This window comes from Condylura cristata, unplaced genomic scaffold, assembly GCF_000260355.1.
Source record: "Condylura cristata isolate star-nosed mole 26May11 unplaced genomic scaffold, ConCri1.0 scaffold00008, whole genome shotgun sequence".
NCBI lineage: Eukaryota > Metazoa > Chordata > Mammalia > Eulipotyphla > Talpidae > Condylura > Condylura cristata.
This window is the reverse complement of record NW_004567109.1, coordinates 2,561,883-2,567,460: the sequence shown is the minus strand read 5'-3', so window position 1 is coordinate 2,567,460 and position 5,578 is coordinate 2,561,883. Positions and strand designations below refer to the sequence as shown.

Sequence of the window (5,578 nt, the reverse complement as noted above, 5' to 3'; positions counted from 1 at the left end):
TTAAGAATCACAAGATGGTGACAGGAACACTTATGCCAGGCCGCAGGTCAGAGCCAGCCCTGACCTCCAGCCCTGACCGCCAGCCCTGACCCCCAGCCCTGACCCCCAACCCTGACCCCCAGCCCTGACCGCCAGCCCTGACCCCCAGCCCTGACCACCAGCCCTGACTGCTAGCCCTGATCCCCAAGCCCTGACCCCCAGCCCTGACCGCCAGCCCTGACCCCCAACCCTGACCGTCAGCCCTGACCCCCAGCCCTGACCGCCAGCCCTGACCGCCAGCCCTGACCGTCAGCCCTGACCGCCAGCCCTGACCACCAGCCCTGACCCCCAGCCCTGACCGCCAGCCCTGACCCCCAGCCCTGACCGCCAGCCCTGAGCCCCAGCCCTGACTGCTAGCCCTGATCCCCAAGCCCTGACCGCCAGCCCTGACCGCCAGCCCTGTGATTTCCTTTTCACAAATGGTGAAGTGAGGGGCGCAGCCCGCAGGGCCCAACCAGGCTGCAGAACCGAATACTGAGCTGGGTCCTGGGCACTCTCCCTGCGACGGTCCTGGGTGCCCAGGGCTTGAGCTCCCGTGTCCTCCTCCATCAGTTGGGGGCACGTCCTGAACATGAGGTGCCAGTGGAACACAGGCCGTGACCCCAGGACCGACCCGGGCCCTGGCATCCAGCGACTGTCCCCTCCAGGCCAGCACGTGGCTCCCGGCTTCTGGGAGCCCCGCCCGTGGGCAGTGGGAGGCCAGTTGGCTGTGTGGTAGTTGGGGAAATGAAAGCCCCTCCGTAGAGGAGAAGGCTGCGTCTTTTCATCTCTGCTTGAAGGAATGTGGGCGCTTGGGTGGGAAGTTCCCCAGGGTTCCATGGTATTTCAGTGCTTTGATATCCAGAGAAATAAAAGAGTAATTAATTGCTCTCCTGGCCTATAGGGTCTGCTCCTGGGTGGTAGCCGCAAGGTGGAGGGGGCGATGGATGACTCTTGCCCAGCCGCAGGGCCCTCGTGGGGCAGCAGGAGCGCGGCGCCCTGGGGGGAGGCGTTTGAGCCTCGCTGGCTCTGGAACCCCGTCTCCCAGCCCCGGGTGGGCGGCAGCTTTCTGGACAGAAGCCCTGGGGAGAGCAGGCGGGAGCTGGGGGTCTGCCCCTGTGCAGGCTCTCCGAGGACTGCCCGAGCCCGGCCGGCCCTCGCCCACCGCCCGGGCTCCTGCTGCAGGAGCCGGCAGGGCGCCCGTCGCGGGGCCTCCTGTGGGCGGGAGCAGGGCCGTGCTCCTCCAAGAGGGGCCCGTGGACATGGGCCAGAGGTCGTCGATGACCTGCGCCTGCGTATCCATTCCTGTTGACACACATGAGCCGAGCGCTGGCCGCACAAAGCCCCAGTGCACGCGGGAGTCCCGGAGGCGGGGCCTGGCTGCTGGGGTTTGCTGGGTGGGGCGCCGGGGCTCCCCTCCTGCCCTGCCCATCAGCTGAACGTGATTCACACTGTGCACTGGTGCGCGTCTCTGAGCTTGGCTCACACCGGGCCTGTTGACTAAGCCGGGAGGCGGAGGGTGTGTGACCTGCTTGGGCCGGAAGTGACAGGCAAGGACAGCTGCCTCAGCACCTTCCCCCAGAGGTGCGGTGCGGGCGCCCGGCAGGCCGGACACACAGGTCTTTCTGGACTGTGGCGGAGCGCGCTCCTGAGGCCTTCCGTGTCCTCGGGGGCGTGTGTGCGGGTCCCCCGGCCCCTCCCCTGACCCTCGTTCCGTGTCTCCACAGGGCCACGCCTGCCTATTTCTCCGCGGCCACAGCCCGCCCATCACAGTCCAGCACCTGTTTGTCCGAAGTTAATTTCCAGGAGCAGGTAAGCACCCAGCCGTGCGTGGCCCTGGGGCGGCGTGCGCAGGCTGGCTGGCGAGGCTCGGGGCGACCGGGAGGGCGCCGGCTCCCTCCTCTCCCCTCATCCCAGGAGGGCGCCTCGGCGGCCTCTGGACTGGCATGTCGTGGGCGGTCTATGAGCCGTGCAATTACTTGCATTGTTTAAGATTGTATTTTTATGTGAGTTAAACATTGTACAAACATTGTACAAATGTCAATGTGCATTTTAGAATATACACATTTAAAATGAATCTTTTTTTTTTCTTTTAAATATACAGATGGCAAGTGTCAGGCCTTCGGGGGGGGGGCCTGTGTCCATCAGGACCTGCTGCTGTCCTGTGGTTACTCAGGGTTTTCCGAGCAGCTGCAAGAGCGCCCCAGGCATGAATGTGTCTTTTCGTTCGCAGAAACGGGAGTGTTGAGGCAGCTCTGGCTTCGAGGTTATAAATACAGATGCTCGCAGGTGGCGCGGGCCTGGCCAAGGCGGCGGCTCTGGGGGCTGGTCATGAGCGGCGCTGCCCTCCTGCCCCTCCCCCCTCCTGCCCCTCCTGCACGTCTTCCAATCCCCCTAACTGAGATCAGCGCTTCCAGCGGGGGCGCGTGCTGGGGCGAGGCCCGGCCCGGGCTGGGCAGGAGAGTGTCCCCTGTGAGGCCTGGGCACCTCCCGGAGAACATGGTGCGTCTCAGGCGCGGCCACGTTGGCCACTGTGTCTGCATGCCCCTGGTGGCGGGAGCCCCTTCTTCACTGTGCGGTACCAGCCGGCCGCCTTCCGCAGATGGGGGGCTCAGACCCCACAAAGCCGTGGGGCTCTCTGCCTGTGGTACGTGCCCCGGCCCCCCTGGGGCAGCTGCTGGCTCAGGCGGGATTTGCTGGAGTCGCCCCTCTGTCCACTAGTCCCATGTACCTCTAGCCTCCTCTTCAGCCACAAGCCTCTCCCCCCCTGGCCACATGGTGGCTGACAGGTGCCGCCGTGGCCACCCATGCCTTTCCCAAGTCAGTTTCCAGAACCGTGTGTCTTCAGGGAGGGAGGGTCGTTAACCCTCAGATTTTCGTAGGGTCCGGAATGGAAGCGGACGACAGGGTGTCGATGGCGCCGTAACCGGGAGGCCTGGTTATGTGGCGCTGGTGGCCGATGGCCGGTGAAGGAGAAATGTCTCCAAATTAGTCGCAGTTTGCACTTGCGTAATTCAGACACGTTTGAATGGAGCCCAGCTCTTGATCCCTACAGGGAGGAAATTTGCTCAGTGAAGTTCATCTGACGCTGTCAGGATGGCAATGAAAATGTAATGGCCTGTCCGCTTGGACGGGCTCCGACCCCGAACGGCGTGGAGCGTCACAGCTGCCACGTGGCGGCTGTTTGGGGTGACGGCGGGTCGCCCTTGTCGGCGTGGCCCCTCCCCACGTCGGCGTCCTCAGCGCGGGTCTGTTTAGGACGGAGTCGTGGCGCCCGGTCAGGAGGGAGGGGCAGGGCAGGGGTGTGCGCTGCTGGCCAGTCTGCCCAGCACCCCCGCTTCCTGTCAGCAGCAGGACGGCCAGCTCACGCCAGAGCTGGAGGGGTGCGGCCAGGTGTTTCAGCGCGAGGGAAACAGGCAGGCGGCGTGTGGAGAGCGTACTCAGCAGCAGGCAGCCTGGTCCCAGGGCCCCGCACCCAGAGGGGTGGCGTGAGTCCCCCAAAACCACTGCATGCAAGGCCGCAGGGGTGCAGGGAGGTGGGAGGAAGCCCGCCTGTGCAGGTGGGGAGAGGCTGCCGGCGGGGGCAGTGCTGGAAAATGGAAACCTGGGGCCCCCTCTCCCCTCCTACCTTCGCCCACCTGTGTTTCTGTGCCCCTGGTGCTGTTGGAGAAAGCTTGGCTGGTCAGGAGGGGCCTGGGGGTGTAGGGGGGGCGAGCCCTGGAAAGCCAGACTCCCCCAACTCCCCGCGGCCTGGGCTTGCGCTGCAGGACTTGCTGGGGTGGATCCGGCCCGAATGAGTGACCGGGCCTGGGGTGTGGTCTGCGAGTGTGGGATCAGAACAGGGCTTGGACCAGATGGGCCTGTTAGGGAGGTGGGGGTGGGGGTAGAACTTGCTGCAACTCTGGTTCTTTTGTGTGTGGCGACACCTAGTGGCCGGTCGCCTGCCTCCAGCCTGCACCGGGAGGCCCACTGACCACTCGCCACCCGCCCCGGGCAGAGCTGACCTGGGAGCCCAGCCTGCCGGCTCCCTGTAGCACCCAGACGTCCCAGGGGCAGGTCGTGAGGCCGCAGCTGCTGGGGAGCGAGCGTGCTCTGGAAGGGGAAGGTGGCTTTGGTGCTGAGGCCTACTGACCGCTGCCCTCTTTCAACACCGTGACATGTGGCCCTAAATTGACGTGACTGTGGCAGGGAGGGGCCTCCAGGCCCCGAGGGCTCAGCCAGGCAGCAGGGCTCAGCGGCCCGGGTCTGGGCTGCGGGAGGGAGGGGAGCTTCGAAGCCCTGGCCCTGGCCTCCAGCCCCGAGGGCCTGGGGCCCAGAACCCCCCCTCTGCCACAGTCACCCCATTAGGAAAGACCCCCAGGAGACATCTTTGAATGAGAGTCAGAAGAAGCCAGTACCAGGCGAGGAGACACCCACAAAGGCTGTGGGGAGGCCTTCTTGCATGTTCTGGAAACAGCGTGGGGTGGGGGGAGGTCAGCTAGGGCTGGAGCCTCCAGGGGCTGGAGCGAGGTCTTGGCCTTTTAAAATGCTCATCCTGGCTGCTTGTGGGGGCACAGAGTGAAGGAAGAAAGGGGGTCAGTGACTCCCCAGGAGCGAGCTTCCCCGCCCAGCTTTGCCGGAGCTGGAGGCTGTCTGAGCCCTGCAGGCCCGGCCCAGGGGCTGTGACTGCCCCCCAGCCCCTCCCGAGCCGGCTGCCCCTCTTCTCTAGCTGCCAGTTGTTAATGGGGCCCTTTGCTGAGCCCAGAGGTGGCAGGAGGAAGCAGACAGGGAGGCTCCCAAGGAGGCCCCACCAGCATCCAGCGTCTAGCCTGTTGTGCGGCCTTTGGGGCGAAGCTTTGGGGGCGGGGCAGTTGACCAAGACCCCCGGCACACTTTGTCCGAGGAGCAGGAGCCCCAGGTCCAGGGGGTACAGCCCCCCAGGGAGGAGCAGTGAGGAGAGTCCCTGCCAGCCCCAGCTCCCTCGCCCTGGGCACAGCTCCTGGCTGCTGCGCCCGCCCCCACCAGCTGCTGCGTTATTTCTGACTCACCGAGTTGTAAGTGGGTGGCTGCAGCCCTCCGCCGGCCCCTCCCGCGAGGAGCCCTGCGGGGACCCTGCCGTGTCGCTCCCTGCGCCTTTCTCCAGGTCGGGCCCTGCTGCACCTGGCGCTGCTGCTGCCTGGGTTCTTGGGGGGCACGAGGGCCCCGTGCCCCTCCCCCTCACTGCTCCCCTTGGAGCCTGGCCCGGGAGTGGCCTCTTGACTCACGGGGCTTTAAGCAGAGGGCGCCGTCCTGGTGTCTGGGGGCAGGGAGCCGATTCCTCGGCCTGTGCGACCTCAGCCCCAGCCAGCGCCCGCGCGGGGCACCGCTGCATGGAAAGCCCTGGGCTCTGGGCTCCAGAGCCAACCTGCGGCGACTGCAGCACCTTGCCGGTGGGTGGGGCAGCTGCAAGGTCGCGATAGCCACAGGACTGGGTCGGTCAGGCCCATAGCACTACGCACAGAGGGGCTGGCCTGGGGGCGCCGTGCTGGCTGGGGGTGCTGTGCTGGCCGGCGAGATGGGGGGCGCCGTGCTGGCCGAGGGG

General features: G+C 66.1%; 1 protein-coding gene across 3 annotated transcripts in view; it reads left to right on the top strand.

The window, feature by feature from the left end:
* The first annotated feature begins 1,748 nt into the window (after positions 1-1,748).
* Positions 1,749-5,578, top strand: part of CTNNBIP1 (catenin, beta interacting protein 1) — a 16,876-nt gene continuing 13,046 nt past the window's right edge. Inside the window, exon 1 of one of the 3 annotated variants that reach the window (XM_004678497.2) lies at positions 1,749-1,830. The gene's annotated coding sequence lies outside the window, so the exon portion shown is untranslated. The other 2 variants (XM_012722775.1, XM_012722776.1) reach the window with 2 other exon arrangements.